Genomic DNA, 14,406 nt, shown 5'->3' on the forward strand with positions numbered 1-14,406 from the left:
CCACACATCAAAAAGTTTAAGCAATTCACCACACAACAAAGTGTCAGCGATTTACCACACAGCAAACGTGTGAGCAATTCACCACACAGCTTAAGTGTGAGCGATTCACCACACAACAAAAAGTGTGAGTGATACACCACACAGTAAAAATGGGAGCAATTCAGCACACAGCTTAAGTGTGAGTGATTCACCACACAACAAAAAGTGTGAGCAATTCACCACAAAACAAAAGTGTGAGCAATTCAGCACAAACAAAAAGTGGGGGCAATTCACCACACAACAAAAAGTGTCAGCAATTCACCACACAACAAAAAGTGTGAGCAATTCACCACACAACAAAAAGTGTCAGCGATTCACCACACAACAAAAAGTGTCAGCAATTCACCACACAACAAAAGTGTAAGTGCTTCACCACACAACAAAAAGTGTCGATGATTCACCACACAACAAAAAGTATGAGTGATTTACCACACAACAAAAAGTGTGAGCAATTCACCACACAACAAAAAGTGTCAGCGATTCACCACACAACAAAAAGTGTGAGCAATTCACCACACAACAAAAAAGTGTGAGGAATTCACCACACAACAAAAAGTGTCAGCGATTCACCACACAACAAAAAGTGTTAGCAATTCACCACACAACAAAAGTGTAAGTGCTTCACCACACAACAAAAAGTGTCGGTGATTCACCACACAACAAAAAGTATGAGTGATTCACCACACAACAAAAAGTGTGAGCAATTCACCACACAACAAAAAGTGTCGGTGATTCACCACACAACAAAAAGTGTCGGTGATTCACCACACAACAAAAAGTGTGAGCAATTCACCACACAACAAAAAGTGTGAGCAATTCACCACACAACAAAAAGTGTCAGCGATTCATCACACAACAAAAAGTGTCAGCGATTCACCACACAACAAAAAGTGCCAGCGCTTCACCACACAACAAAAAGTGTCAACGATTCACCACACAACAAAAAGTGCCAGCGATTCACCACACAACAAAAAGTGTGAGCAAATCATCACACAACAAAGAAAGTTACGATTCACTAAGTTACTAAATCCCTATAATATACGAATAGTTACAAATTACAAAAAAGGTTGTGCATCTCTACCGATGATGGACGCTGACTCCTTGTGAGATCCGACACTCTCTGTCTGGATTTTGATCTGTAGAAGGCGAAAAAAAAGAACAAGAAAAGATTAAAAACCTTTGATGATTTAGAAATCACCACTTAATACGAAAACGCAAAATGTTTGACCCATTTTTGTTCATGATTAAACACACCATATAAAGGGGTAATTTCAACAGTTACATAAAATTTAGGCCAAAATTTAAAAAAATCACAAGGCTGTGAAATTACCCACGACCACAGCAAATGCTATGGTGCCCTGTGCTCTCGCTGTGGTGCCCTGTGAAGGGCCACTTACAAACTTACATTTTCTCATAGAAGTGCCCCTTTAATACCAGAAGAAAATTGCTGTGCCCCTTAAAAAGCGTAGTTCAAGGCCTGAAGCTGACATATGTTAAAAACACTTCTAATGACTCAATGTCCATCATGTATTGTACCTTTAGATATTAGATGTTATAGTTGAGTGCTGTCGACTCTGCAAGGCTTCAACATTGATAGATCGAGACATCTCTGCTCAGTGTGATGGACAGCCACCATGTATGAAGATTACTCGATCTACAGAGAAAAACAATGGAATAAGAAGGACATTATGAGTAAAGGACTGTAAATATCAAACATAGGTGGCCATGTTGAAAAATAAATTTTCTTCTTACTTTAATATTTTATCCAAGCCTAGACCTCCAGTTGTGATTTGTTCATTTTTTTTTACCCAACCTTGATTTTAAAACTGCTTAACTTACCCATTGTAACTTTTTAAAATTTGATCAAAATCTTTGGTTAAAAACTGCTTGACATACCCATTGTGATTTTTCTTGAATTTAGGCCTAAGAAAATGCTGGACTTCTTGAGTTTTTTTTCCCCATTTGGGTGCCCCAAATATGATAAAAATGCTAGACTTAATTAGCCCTTATGGTTTTTTTTTTTATTTTCAGCTAATGTCCATCGATATATCGAAAATACTCAAAAACTCGATATTTTTTTGACATCGAAATCGTCTTAGAAAAGTCGTCATCGTCGTTATGTAGTATCATCATTTTGAGTTGCTCTATCAAATAAAATACATTTTACAACCAAGTTTTTCAACCATCAGCCGGTGGCCCGCCGCAGAAGTTCACGACCCCGCGGCGAGTGCTCGGTAAAACCTCAAAGGAAACCACCGCTGCTGCCCCATCGGCTGTTTAAGATGCAACTTCCCATTGCGCATGTGATCAAAATCAATGCGTCTTCACCCCACAAAAACTTCCACGAATCAACGAGACAAAACAAAACAAGGAAGAAAACAATCTTACGTTATACAGTAAAATAATCTTTCTATCAATCCAAGGTATCATAATGGCGTCATTTTGGTCAAATAAAGCCTACACTTTGTGTTGTTTTCGGTAAACTAGCTAACATTTCCGAGGAACTATATGCTTCGCAGACCACGCTGTCGGCGGCTATTGCATGTGTACCATGGAAGATTATGCTGTTGTACGGTTTAACATGCACACCAGCATGTATGGTTATTGCAATTCTGGGGGAAAATCCATTTGCCCAAGCATGCACAGACACGTGCAGTCTTTGGTCAAGGTAGTATCGCATTCTAGCACTCAATGTTCCTTGCCTTTATTATAGAATTCAAAGTAAAAAGACTACGAGCCTTTATTGGAGACTATGTGACTGCATGCTGCATGCGTTGTGTATTGTGATCGCAGAGTGGTAGGTCTGTGTTTTGCGGGACTTTCTAGTGATTTTTGTTGATGATTACCTCAACCATTTTCAACCGTAAAGGTTGGTCACGCGCCTGTCGGACAACTTGATTGACACTTCTACGTCAATGCATCGGCAACTGACACCATAATGTCGGCCAGTCACGCAACTCACAAAGGCTCTGTGTCATTTTGAGACGGCCAATCATGGCCAATCACGAATCGAGAATTGTGGTGAGCGTTCACCAGTTGGCCGAGCCAGCGGTAGCGGCGATCATACTTTGTTGTAAAACCAGAAATAATCGGGGCACGACTACGCAATTTGAAATTGTTTGAACTACAAACAAGTTCGGGGGATCAGACAAAAACAGGTTGAAATGTAACCCTATTATACTGTCAGTCTACGGTATATATATTTCTACCTCCATGAGTATACCAAGTGCTGTTTTTAGGCTTCCATCTTGCACGCGGGAAATACTCGATATATCGAGTATACTCGATATTAAATTTTCTATATATCGGTTATGGGAAAAAACCGTCATTGACACAAGTTATTTTCAGCCTAAATTTGAATAACTGCTGGACTTACCCTGTGTGAACTTTTAAATTTTAGACCCCAATTTGATAAAACTACTGAACTTACCCCTTGCCTCAACATTGATAGATTGAGACATCTCTGCTAAATGTGATGGCCAGCCACCATGATTGAAGATGGGATACTTTATCTGCATTGATTCATCTGTAGAAATTGACAAAACATGAAGGAATTCGATCGGTGAGGACACATTTATACATTTACTGAGTAAACTGCTGATGGCGTCATGCAGAATTTCTCAGTGGCTAGTTCAATATTCAATACAGCAAGGCCCAATTCATGGCTCTGCTTGTTGTATGCAAAGAATCGGTGTGTACGGAAGCAGGGAATTCTGTGCTCATGTCCGGTGTATTTCACTGGTTAGCTGGAAAGTTTGGCTGTGGTGCGTGCCTAGGCACTCCATGCTTACACAGCTAGCACAGATGTTCAACGCTTACCCTGCAAGCAGAGTATGGTGATCGCAAGCACAGAATTTGACTTTGACCAAACATTGGGCCCTAGCCTTGAACTTCACTCTTGGTGGGCAGAGTGATTTGCCTCTGGTAGGGGGAACTCCATCAGGAAAATGTAAACTTGTATAATATCTTTGAAAATGGCATCACTACAAAAGCACAGGGCACCACACCAATTGCTGTGGTGGGTCCCGTCGATTAATTCGAGACCTGACACAGGAATATTATTATATGGAAAGGTTTGCGTTAACACCATGTAATGACTATCTCTAAATGATTTGGGGTGGTTCTGAAAAGAACCCTTGGTTTCAACTCGACGTTTCGATCAGTATGCTTTGATCGTCTTCTGTAGGAATATTATTGTGAATCCTACCTGTAAATCAGGTCCTTGAGCAGATTATCCTGCGAGGCGTAACATTGAAAGATTAAGACGTCTCTGTTGAGTGTGATTGATTCGTCTAAAACACTCGATCTGCACAAAGAAATGGAAAGAAACAAAAATTAAGGGTTGCCATCGTTAAAAACTGAAGCCTAGACCTCCCCTTGTTATTTTTTGGCCCAGATTGGATAAAATTGCTAGACTTATACCCCTTGTGATATTTTTCAACGTAAGGCCCAAATTTGATTAAATTGCTGGACTTACTGACCTCTTAAGGTTTTTTTCGAAATAAGGTCCAAAATGGCTAAAAATGCTGGACTGACCCAGCTTGTTATTTTTTGGCCAAAATTGAATAAAAATGCTGGACTTTCCCCTCATGATTTTTTCAATTTTAGGCCCCAAAGTGCTGGACTCAACCCTTGTGATTTTTTTCAATATTAGGCCCAAAACGGCTAAAAATATTGGACTTACCCCCTTGTGATTTTTCAACTTTGGGCCCAAAAATTGCTAAAAATGCTGGGTTTACCCCTTGTGATTTTTCAATGTTAGACCCCAAAATGGCTAAAAATGCTGGGCTTACCCCTTGTGATTTTGTTAAGTTGCTGGACTTACCCCTTGTGATTTTTCAATGTTAGACCCCAAAATAGCTAAAAATGCTGGGCAGTGAACTAGACCAGAGTGTCAAGACCAGGACTTGAACCCAAACTCTGCCGATCAGAAACACTAGAACTCGAGTCCAGTGAACTAGACCAGAGTGTCAAGACCAGGACTTGAACCCAAACTCTGCTGATCAAAAACACCAGAGCTTGAGTTCAGTGACCTAGACCAGAGTGTCAAGACCAGGACTTGAACCCAAACTCTGCAGATCAGAAACACTAGAACTCGAGTCCAGTGAACTAGACCAGAGTGTCAAGACCAGGACTTGAACCCAAACTCTGCTGATCAAAAAGACATGAGCTTGAGTCCAGTGAACTAGACCAGAGTGTCAAGACCAGGACTTGAACCTAAACTCTGCAGATCAGAAACACTAGAACTCGAGTCCAGTGAACTAGACCAGAGTGTCAAGACCAGGACTTGAACCCAAACTCTGCTGATCAGAAACACCAGAGCTGGAGTCCAGTGAACTAGACCAGAGTGTCAAGACCAGGACTTGAACCCAAACTCTGCTGATCAAAAACACCAGAGCTTGAGTCCAGTGACCTAGACCAGAGTGTCAAGACCAGGACTTGAACCCAAACTCTGCTGATCAAAAACACCAGAGCTTGAGTTCAGTGAACTAGACCAGAGTGTCAAGACCAAGACTTGAACCCACATTTCCTGATCAAAAACACCAGAGCTTGAGTTCAGTGAACTAGACCAGAGTGTCAAGACCAAGACTTGAACCCACATTTCCTGATCAAAAACACCATAGCGTGAGTCCAGTGAACTAGACCAGAGTGTCAAGACCAGGACTTGAACCCACACTCTGCTGATCAGAAACACCAGAGCTCGAGTCCAGTGACCTAGACCAGGACCCAATTTTATATAGCTGCTAAAGCACAAAATTTTGCTTAAGCAAAAAAATCCTTGCTTTGTAAAATCAGATAACCGGCCAAGACTCAACTTAATTGTTATGCTAAGTAAACAACAGCTAAATACCAGTCACAAGCAATGTATATGGCATGACATTTTGGCCAGTAACATGTGTAAAACAAGCGAGCTATTTTTGTGCTTAAGCAAATTTTTTGCTTAAGCAGCTCTATGAAATTGGCCCCAAGGTGTCACGACCAGGACTTGAACCCGCACTCTGCTGATCAAAAACACATGGGCTCGAGTCCAGTGAACTAGACCAGAGTGTCAAGACCAGGCCTTGAACCCAAACTCTGCTGATCAGAAACACCAGAGCTCTAGTCCAGTGCGCTGGACCACAAGTGTCAAGACCATCACTTGAACCCAAACTCTGCTGATCAGAAACACCAGAGCTTGAGTCCAGTAAACTCGACCAGAATGTTAAGATCAGCACTTGAACAGAAACTCTGCTGATCAGAAACACTAGAGCCAAAATTGATAAAAATGCTGGACTTGCCCCTTGTGATTTTTTTTCACTTTTAGGCCCAAAATGGACAGTGAACTAGACCAGAGTGTCAAGACCAGCACTTTAACCCATACTCTGTTGATCAGAAACACCAGAGCTTGAGTCCAGTGTCCTGGACCACAAGGGTCAATTTGATCAGAAACACCAGAGCTTGAGTCCAGTGTGCTGGACCACAAGAGTCAAGACCAGCACTTTAACCCAACTCTGCTGAACAGAAACACCAGAGCTTGAGTCAAGTGCGCTGGACCACAAGTGTCAAGACCATCACTTGAACATGTTGAAAACAAACTCTGCTGATCAGCAACACCAAAGCTTGAGTCCAGTGAACTCAACCACTTGGCACAGATCCCTTGAATCACAATATGGCAAAAGTCCTGGTCTTGACACTTGTGGTTCCCCGCTGAGGACTTTTTGGGGGTCGAGACAAGTCACTCACAAAAGAGGCAATTCAGAATACCTACATGTAGCACTTGTTTTCACATAGTAAGCTACCATTTTAAAAACACTTCTCATGACTCAATGTCCATCATGAATTGTACCTTTTGGTGTGAGATGTCATAGTTGAGTGTGTCCACTCAAGAGATGCTTCAACATTGATAGTATGTGACATCTCTGCTCAGTTTGCTGGACAGCCACGATGATTGAAGATCGGACACTTTTTCTGCAAGAAAACTGTGGAAGAATGACAAAACATGAAGGAATGAGTACAAATTTACACATTTACCGAGTAAACTACTGATGGAGTCATGCAGAATTTCCAATTAGTGGCTGGTTCAATATTCAATACAGCAGGGCCCAGACTCATGGCTCTGCTTACCATAAGCAAAGAATCGGCGCTTACAGAAGCAGGGAATACCTGCCTGGCCTGGCGTATTCCACTGGTTAGCAGGGGATTTTTGCTTGGGTGCGTGGCTTCATGTAGGCACTCAACGCTTACACAGCTAGCTCGAGGCTTGCAAAATGGTGATCGCAAGCACATAATTCGGATGTAAGCAGAGCCATACAATGGCCTTGAAATTCACTCTTGAAGGGCAGAGTGATTTTCCTCTGGTAGGGGGCACTCTATGAGGAAAATGTTAACTACCAAAGCACAGGGTACCACACTTATTGCTGTGAGTCCCATTTGGTTATTTTGAGCCGTGACTAAGCTTGGGCGATACCAAGATATTATCGAATATCGCAATACTAATTTGTGAACGATTTCGATATCCGATCGATTTGTTTTAATCAAAATATCGATAAATCGCGAAATATCGCCGTGACACAGTCTGAATAATATTGTGAATCATACCTGTATATCAGGATGTTGAGCAGATTAGTCTGCGAGACGTAACATTGAAAGATTTAGACATCTCTGTTGAGTGTGATGGACAGACACAGTGACTGAAGATTTGTCAGGAAAACTCAATCTGCAGAAAGAAGAAATGAAATGAAAAGAAAATTTAGGGTTGCCACCATGAAAATGAAGCCTAGACCTTCCTTATCATTGTTTTGCCGAAATAGATTAAATTGATGGACTTACCCCTTGGTTTTTTTTTTTTATATTAGGCCCAAATGTTATTATAGGCACTGGACATTATTGGAAATTGTTGAAGACAAGTCTTCTCACTTGGTGCATAGAGGTAGAATCTTGGTGTATCTCAACAAATGCATAAAATAATAAACCTGTGAAAATTTAAGCTCAATAATTGGTCTTCGAAGGTATGAGATATAACAATCTTATCGTAGTACGTAAAACCCTCCTTTTCCAACTGAATATCATAGGTTAAAAAACATGTACTTCATGTTGTTCCTTTTATTAAGTTGTTCTAAAGTTGTCTCCTAAACTTGCACAAGTTCTATTTATAAGCTGTTCCGGACTTCAGTCTGAACAGCTATTGTAATCGTCCAGATTTTTTTATTATAATATATTCTTTCCTGCATCAAAATCGTATTGACTTAACACTTGACTTCAAAAATTGTCAAATGTCAAATTATAATTATCAGAAAGTGACAAATCATATATCATATGAAAGTTTATGGGCTACCTTAATTTTTTGATTTAATTAGATTAAAATTCTTAATTAATTATTCAAGTTACAGCCATGTGAATATTTAATTAGGCAATATTGTTCCAATCATTCTCAATTATAAATTCACTTGATGCAAAGTTTATTTAACATTAAAGGCTAATTTTGGTGCGTTAATTTTTGAAAAATAATCCAAGTCTAGACATTGAAAATTGTTGGATCAATAAACAACAATTTGATGGTTATTGCGTCCTTTACCAGTTGACACTGGATGTCTCGTTAGTGCTGACACCCATGATACTTCAGATTCGTGCCAGGAGATGTCACTTCTTCTTTTTTTCCCACAATTAAAACATTAAAGTTACAAGCTAGTCCTTATGACAACTACATATAGTTGCGATAACGTGATCCTCCTTACGTTATCGCAAACTATGACAGCATTTTCTTAAATTTCGCCTTAAGACCTTTACCCGTTTGGCAAATTTACGTATCTGCAATTGAAGCAGTTTTTTAAATTTGCTATGCAAAATTTATGAAACTGCTATGCAAAATTTTGATTTGGCCATACAAAATAATATGTTACATTAGCAGTTTTGCTATACAAAAATTTTGGACGAAAACGTTCCCTGTTACCAATAGTGTCCAGTGTCTTTAAAGAAGCCATATGCCTTTCATAATTTTCTTATATATTTGGAGACTTTATTTCAATTAACCCTCATATCAATATTATTATTAATAAATAAAATTTAAACATTGGCTTGGTCTTGGTGATTCAATTATAACTGTCTACTAATATGCTTTATTATAAATATTATAATAATAAAAAAAAAATTAAAACTGAAAAAAAATTTGAAAGGCAATAATTATTCACACTTTTTATTTAGTTTATTAAAAGTGAAGAGAGATAATCTGGAGCACTGTGGTTTAATGATTTGTAGGTATGGACTAGCGTGCGGAACTCAATACAAATTGGGCTATTGGGAGCCAGTGTAGTTGTAGTATAAGCAGTAATATTTAAAATGTAATTAAAAAAAAACATTTTGAAAGAATGACGACAACTTTGTAGAGTCATACCTAGAGACTCACAGACAGCGTTCGGCCTTAACGCTGGTCCGTTGGCCAGTAGAAATCGCGGCGGACCAGCTGAAACACCTTGCCAACTGGTCTGGCTGACCAGTCAAACATATCGGCAGCGGTACCTATGACTATTTTTAAAATATTTTTAGGCTCGAATGAAACGTAAAAACATTCACTCAAGGTTTAGATAAAACTTTATAAAATCACTCGAAGTGCCGCTGAACGCTGGCAAACTTCTGACGATCACGCATACACACGTACACACAGCGCAAAATCCCATCATGCAACGCAAGGGCTTGTAGTATTCGTATTAGTTCACGTGTTTAGTAAAAGTGTAAGAAACATTGAATGCTATAAGGCGTTTCAGAATATTCGATAGCGTGAGAATAGACGCCCTCTATTGGTGAAAGTACGCGATAGCTTACAAAACTAGCTTCAATCGCCTTGACAAAAGACCACAAAGCAAAACACATTCTGTCAGCAGCATTGTCGGTAAACGGAGCAGATTTCCGTGTTGGAATAAGAGTCTAGCGTGTTTACGAAAAACACGCGAGACGGTGAGGCTCATTTAACAAAAACTACAAAGTTAGGATACTCTAGATGAGCAAAAAGGAGTATTTAATTGTGTTTAATTGTGTTTAGTTCTTCCGTCCTGATTTTGCTTAATTTTTTTGTTATTTGGGGCTTGTTTGTTGCGGGCTATTGGTGGCCCATGGGCCATCTAGTTTTGCTCCATGGTTTTATTGGGCAAATATAATGCGCGGTTGTTTGGGGTTTTTGCGGGTAGATTTTAAGAAAGACTTGGGTTCTAGAATGCAATACCTCCATGGTTAAACAAAGGCGCAGTTATTTTTGCTGCTTTAAATAAGAATTCTGTTCACAAAACAGACGCCCGCACCGACCATTCCATACACATAATTGAAAAAAATACCGTAAAACTCGTATGCTTCTTCATGTCTATACTTTTTGTTGGGGGTTTTTCTGGACGAAAGTCGGAAGATTTTGGGAACTTCTGTTATCGGTACGATGTATTATGTTCATGAATACTTACTAAAAGTACAAACAGGCAATGTTAATACATGATAAAATAACTTGAGCGATCGCACGTAACCCTCCCCACCGTAGATTTGAAGGCAACACATAAAAAGTTAATGATATTTTTAACAGTCGATTTTAAAGGGTTTTTTTTGTTTAGTAAAACACTAATTTTTGTCATAAAAAAGTTTGAGTGCTTACAATAAACCGTAAACTACCTTAATAAAGATCATATTAAATTTTCCAATTTGCATGACAAATAATTTGACCTGTTTTTAAATTAATTTTAATAATATTATGGTTATTACATTTAAAAAAAAAATACTCTCAAACAAGTGAGCCCCCTTACAAACACAATAACTTGGTACTCATAAATTAAGTATGGCTTCCAGTGCAGTTAAGTTGACGTTGCAATTCATGTTGAATTTTGAAATAGCGACAATTGGAAATCGAGCAGTTGGTTTACAACAGTATACTTTTAGTTAACAAAAAATTGACGGACCAGTCAAAAACTTGGCGGACCAGTGAAAAATCAAGCCAACTGGTCCTGCTGGCCAGTTGAAAAAAAGTTAAGGGCAACCCCTGACAGAACATTTGTTAGTAGTCACTGCAGATATTTCTTCCACATATATGGCTCCACCGGGAAACCATACTTTCTCATTTGCCTTGAAAACAGGAAAAACTCAAAACTCTCATGGGACAGTTGAAGTCATCGAAGTGTGGTGTGTGGTGTGAAAATTTCAATGTCCCTCACCTCAAGTTTTATTTATGTTTTAATTATATTTGCATATTTCTTATAAAAACAAATGGCAATAAGGGCATCAATCAGTTCAGTTGATGATATTTTGTATCATTGTTCAAATTCAAAGAAAAACACTTACATTTTAATATTTAATAATACCGAGAAAACAGGTAAGAGGATAATAATATATATTTGAAAGAGATATTAATCTTGATTATATATAGATTCATATTGTAAGTGAACTTACAGACTACTCCCTCTCATCACACCATATCAATGGAGGTTTTATTCATCCATCTAACAATGTTGTGATGATGATTGCGCATGATGATTGCGGTGTACATGCCTGTCCTACTCCTGCCGATAGAGGGTGCTATCTAATGAAACAATTTTACTCAATCGATAGTGTGTTGTGTTCGAACTTTTCTTGTAAAAAAAAAACTAGCATAGACATTTTTTATTCTCTCATTACAACAACAGTTTCTATGAGTGTGGATTGTAAATATTGAAGTACTCACGTTGGAATTCGGTGCGAATTTTCTCCTTTTCGGACCAGTTTTCTTTCTCCACATGTGCGGCAAAAAGCAAGCATGGCCTGTCTCCATTTTGGATTTAAAGCACACGGCCCCCAAAACCAAGCAGCCCGCCTGCACAATGAGCGCATGCGCGTTGTGCCTATTACGGACGTGACAGAACTAACCACTCCCACACAGTGTACAGGTGTAGGGCAGTCTGAAGGTAATAAGTTTTTCGAGTGAGGAACTTCTACCTCGCTGCCTTACTTTTACAGAAAGGAATGCTTAAAGGCAGTGGACACTATTGGTAATTACTCAAATTAATTATTAGCATAAAATCTTACTTGGTGACGAGTAATGGGGAGAGAGTGATGGTATAAAACGTTGTGAGAAACGACTCCATATGAAGTGACAGTTTTCGAGAAACAGGTAATTCCCAGGTAATTTTGACTCTACTGGAGATGCACTGAATTCCACCCTCATTATATTGTGAGGTCTTTGGATCTTAAAATGGTGTTTGAAGCTTAATAACTATCAAATATAACTATGAATAGGATCTATAGTTATCAAAATTTGCGGGTTCATGAGTAAAATCTCTTTTGAATGAATGGTGGCTCTGAAAAGAGCCGGTTTGGTATCGACGTTTCGAACAGTATACTCTGCTTGTCTTCAGAAGAATGAAGACTCTTTCCAGAGCCACCACTCCTTCGAAAGATATTTTTACTCATGGTTGTACCCGCAAGTTAACTATTCATATTTATTTTTATAGTTACTCTTATTCTTTGGATCTTGTTTGATCTATGTGTTATCTATAGACATATTTTGTTTTTCCAAACTCTTCCATGCTTCTTGTACACCGAGAAACACTGGAGAACTCCGGGGGGAGGATATCCCTTCTCCTTGAGTAAGATCATGAAGGACACTCACGGTTTGCGTCCGCAGCGTTCACTTTTGCTCGGGGAAATCATACTTGTGTGTAAAGTACATGAATGTGGAGTTACTTATTAACGAATGACCAGTAATGTTTTAGGTTTGTGTCTGGAATGTTGAAAGAGATTTTCACGTTTTCCAGTGGGAATTGGGATTTATCAAAGCCAGAACTAACACGATTAGAAAGGGCTTGTATTGCAGTCTTCCTGAAAACCTCAACATTGCGTCCATACCTTCTCATAAGACGCCCACCCACCTTTGTCAAAGACCAATTAGTCACACGATAACCATCTACACGTTGTGACACTCTTTGTCTTCAACCAAACATCCAGATAATTGCCTGTACCGGTGTTTCAGTGGCCGAGAGGCAGGACCTTGTCAGGAGGCGAGAGCGACTGAGATGTCAACAAGTCTTTAGTTTGTCACTGTTTCTTTCCGATGTGTTTGTGTTCGTAGAGAGTTACGTTCCGTTCAGTTGAGAGGTGTTTCTTTCCTCCATGGTTGAAGGTTATAAGTTGCCTTCTTATTCTCGTATAAGTTGCCTTCTGTTCTCCCATTGTCTTTTGGATTTAAGGCATGTTTAGAGAACACTGCTCCAAGCGAGGTTGTCCCACAGGTCCTTGCTCTGTGGTCCTAGCATCAGTGAATTGTTATAATAACATAATTGTATGGGGTGTCGGATTCAATTTTACATCACCTTGTCGTTACAATGGGGGGTTCCTTCATCGTGGAGGTAGAACAAGAAGGCGTACGGGGCTTGTTCCACCTCCAACCATACTTAAAGGAACACGTTGCCTTGGATCGGACGAGTTGGTCAATAAGAGTGTTTGAAACCGTTTGTTATGAAATGCATGGTTAGAAAGATGTTATAAAAGTATAATATAATGATCCACACAATTAGTATCACTCAAAATTGCACGGTTTTCCTTTTACTTCGCGAACTATCACGGTCGGCCATTATGAAGTTTTGACTCCCATAAAATTAATGGCCGACTGTGTTTGTGGACGAGGTTAAAAGAAAACCACGCAATTTCGAGGCATATTTTTTTATTTTGTGTATATCATGTGTATTCTACCTTTTCAAATCTTTCTAACAATATATATGCATTTTATAACAAACGGTTACAGAACGCTTTTCAAAGACCAACTCGACCGATCCAAAGCAACGTGTTCCTTTAAGGGCTAACTGAATCTCGTAAAGGACGGTCGCAAACTGGCCATTAAATGGGAAACTTTCGAAGGGCCACCAAGGCCAAGATCAGGGGCCACATCAGAGCACATGGCCTCTGCTGAGTTATATTCCATTCTCCTAACGAAAAGTCAGTGAAAAAAACACTCTTTGAAGAGCCATATTATGAGGGACAAATCTTTTAAGAGGACTCTTACACTCTTTTAGATTTAAGTTTGCATCTTTTTTTTGAGTGATTTTTACTCTGTCCTGGAGTGAAACCCCTCTAAAAGAGTGAAATAACCACCACTCTTGTTAAAGAGCTATATGAGGGACAACTCGAAATGTAGAAAAGGGTGGTGTTTTTCACTCTTTTACATTCAGAGAGCAGAAACTAAAAATTAGTAATTTAGGGGACATTGTATCTCTCTTGTCAATCAACCCCGTATACAGAACAACTCAGCATGGACTTTCTTGGGACATGCGGAAGTTTTGTACAAATCCTGTTGAGCATCATCTAAGAAGTCGTAAGCGAAAATCGGGTTTGCAACTTTTTAAAAGAGACGCGTCTGATCCACGACTGACTGGCGGGGACGCTTTCATT

The 14,406-nt window shown here is 39.3% G+C and overlaps 1 long non-coding RNA gene across 1 annotated transcript; it reads right to left on the bottom strand.

The window, feature by feature from the left end:
• Positions 1-671: 671 nt before the first annotated feature.
• On the bottom strand, positions 672-11,793 carry LOC139950019 (uncharacterized). The gene is made up of 7 exons (XR_011787607.1): positions 11,708-11,793; positions 7,618-7,735; positions 6,866-6,998; positions 4,247-4,345; positions 3,470-3,565; positions 1,576-1,693; positions 672-1,175 (listed from the first exon to the last, which is right to left on the bottom strand). It is a non-coding gene; the product is annotated as an uncharacterized lncRNA (long non-coding RNA).
• Between the last annotated feature and the right edge of the window lie 2,613 nt (positions 11,794-14,406).

Source organism: Asterias amurensis, chromosome 17 (genome assembly GCF_032118995.1).
Source record: "Asterias amurensis chromosome 17, ASM3211899v1".
NCBI lineage: Eukaryota > Metazoa > Echinodermata > Asteroidea > Forcipulatida > Asteriidae > Asterias > Asterias amurensis.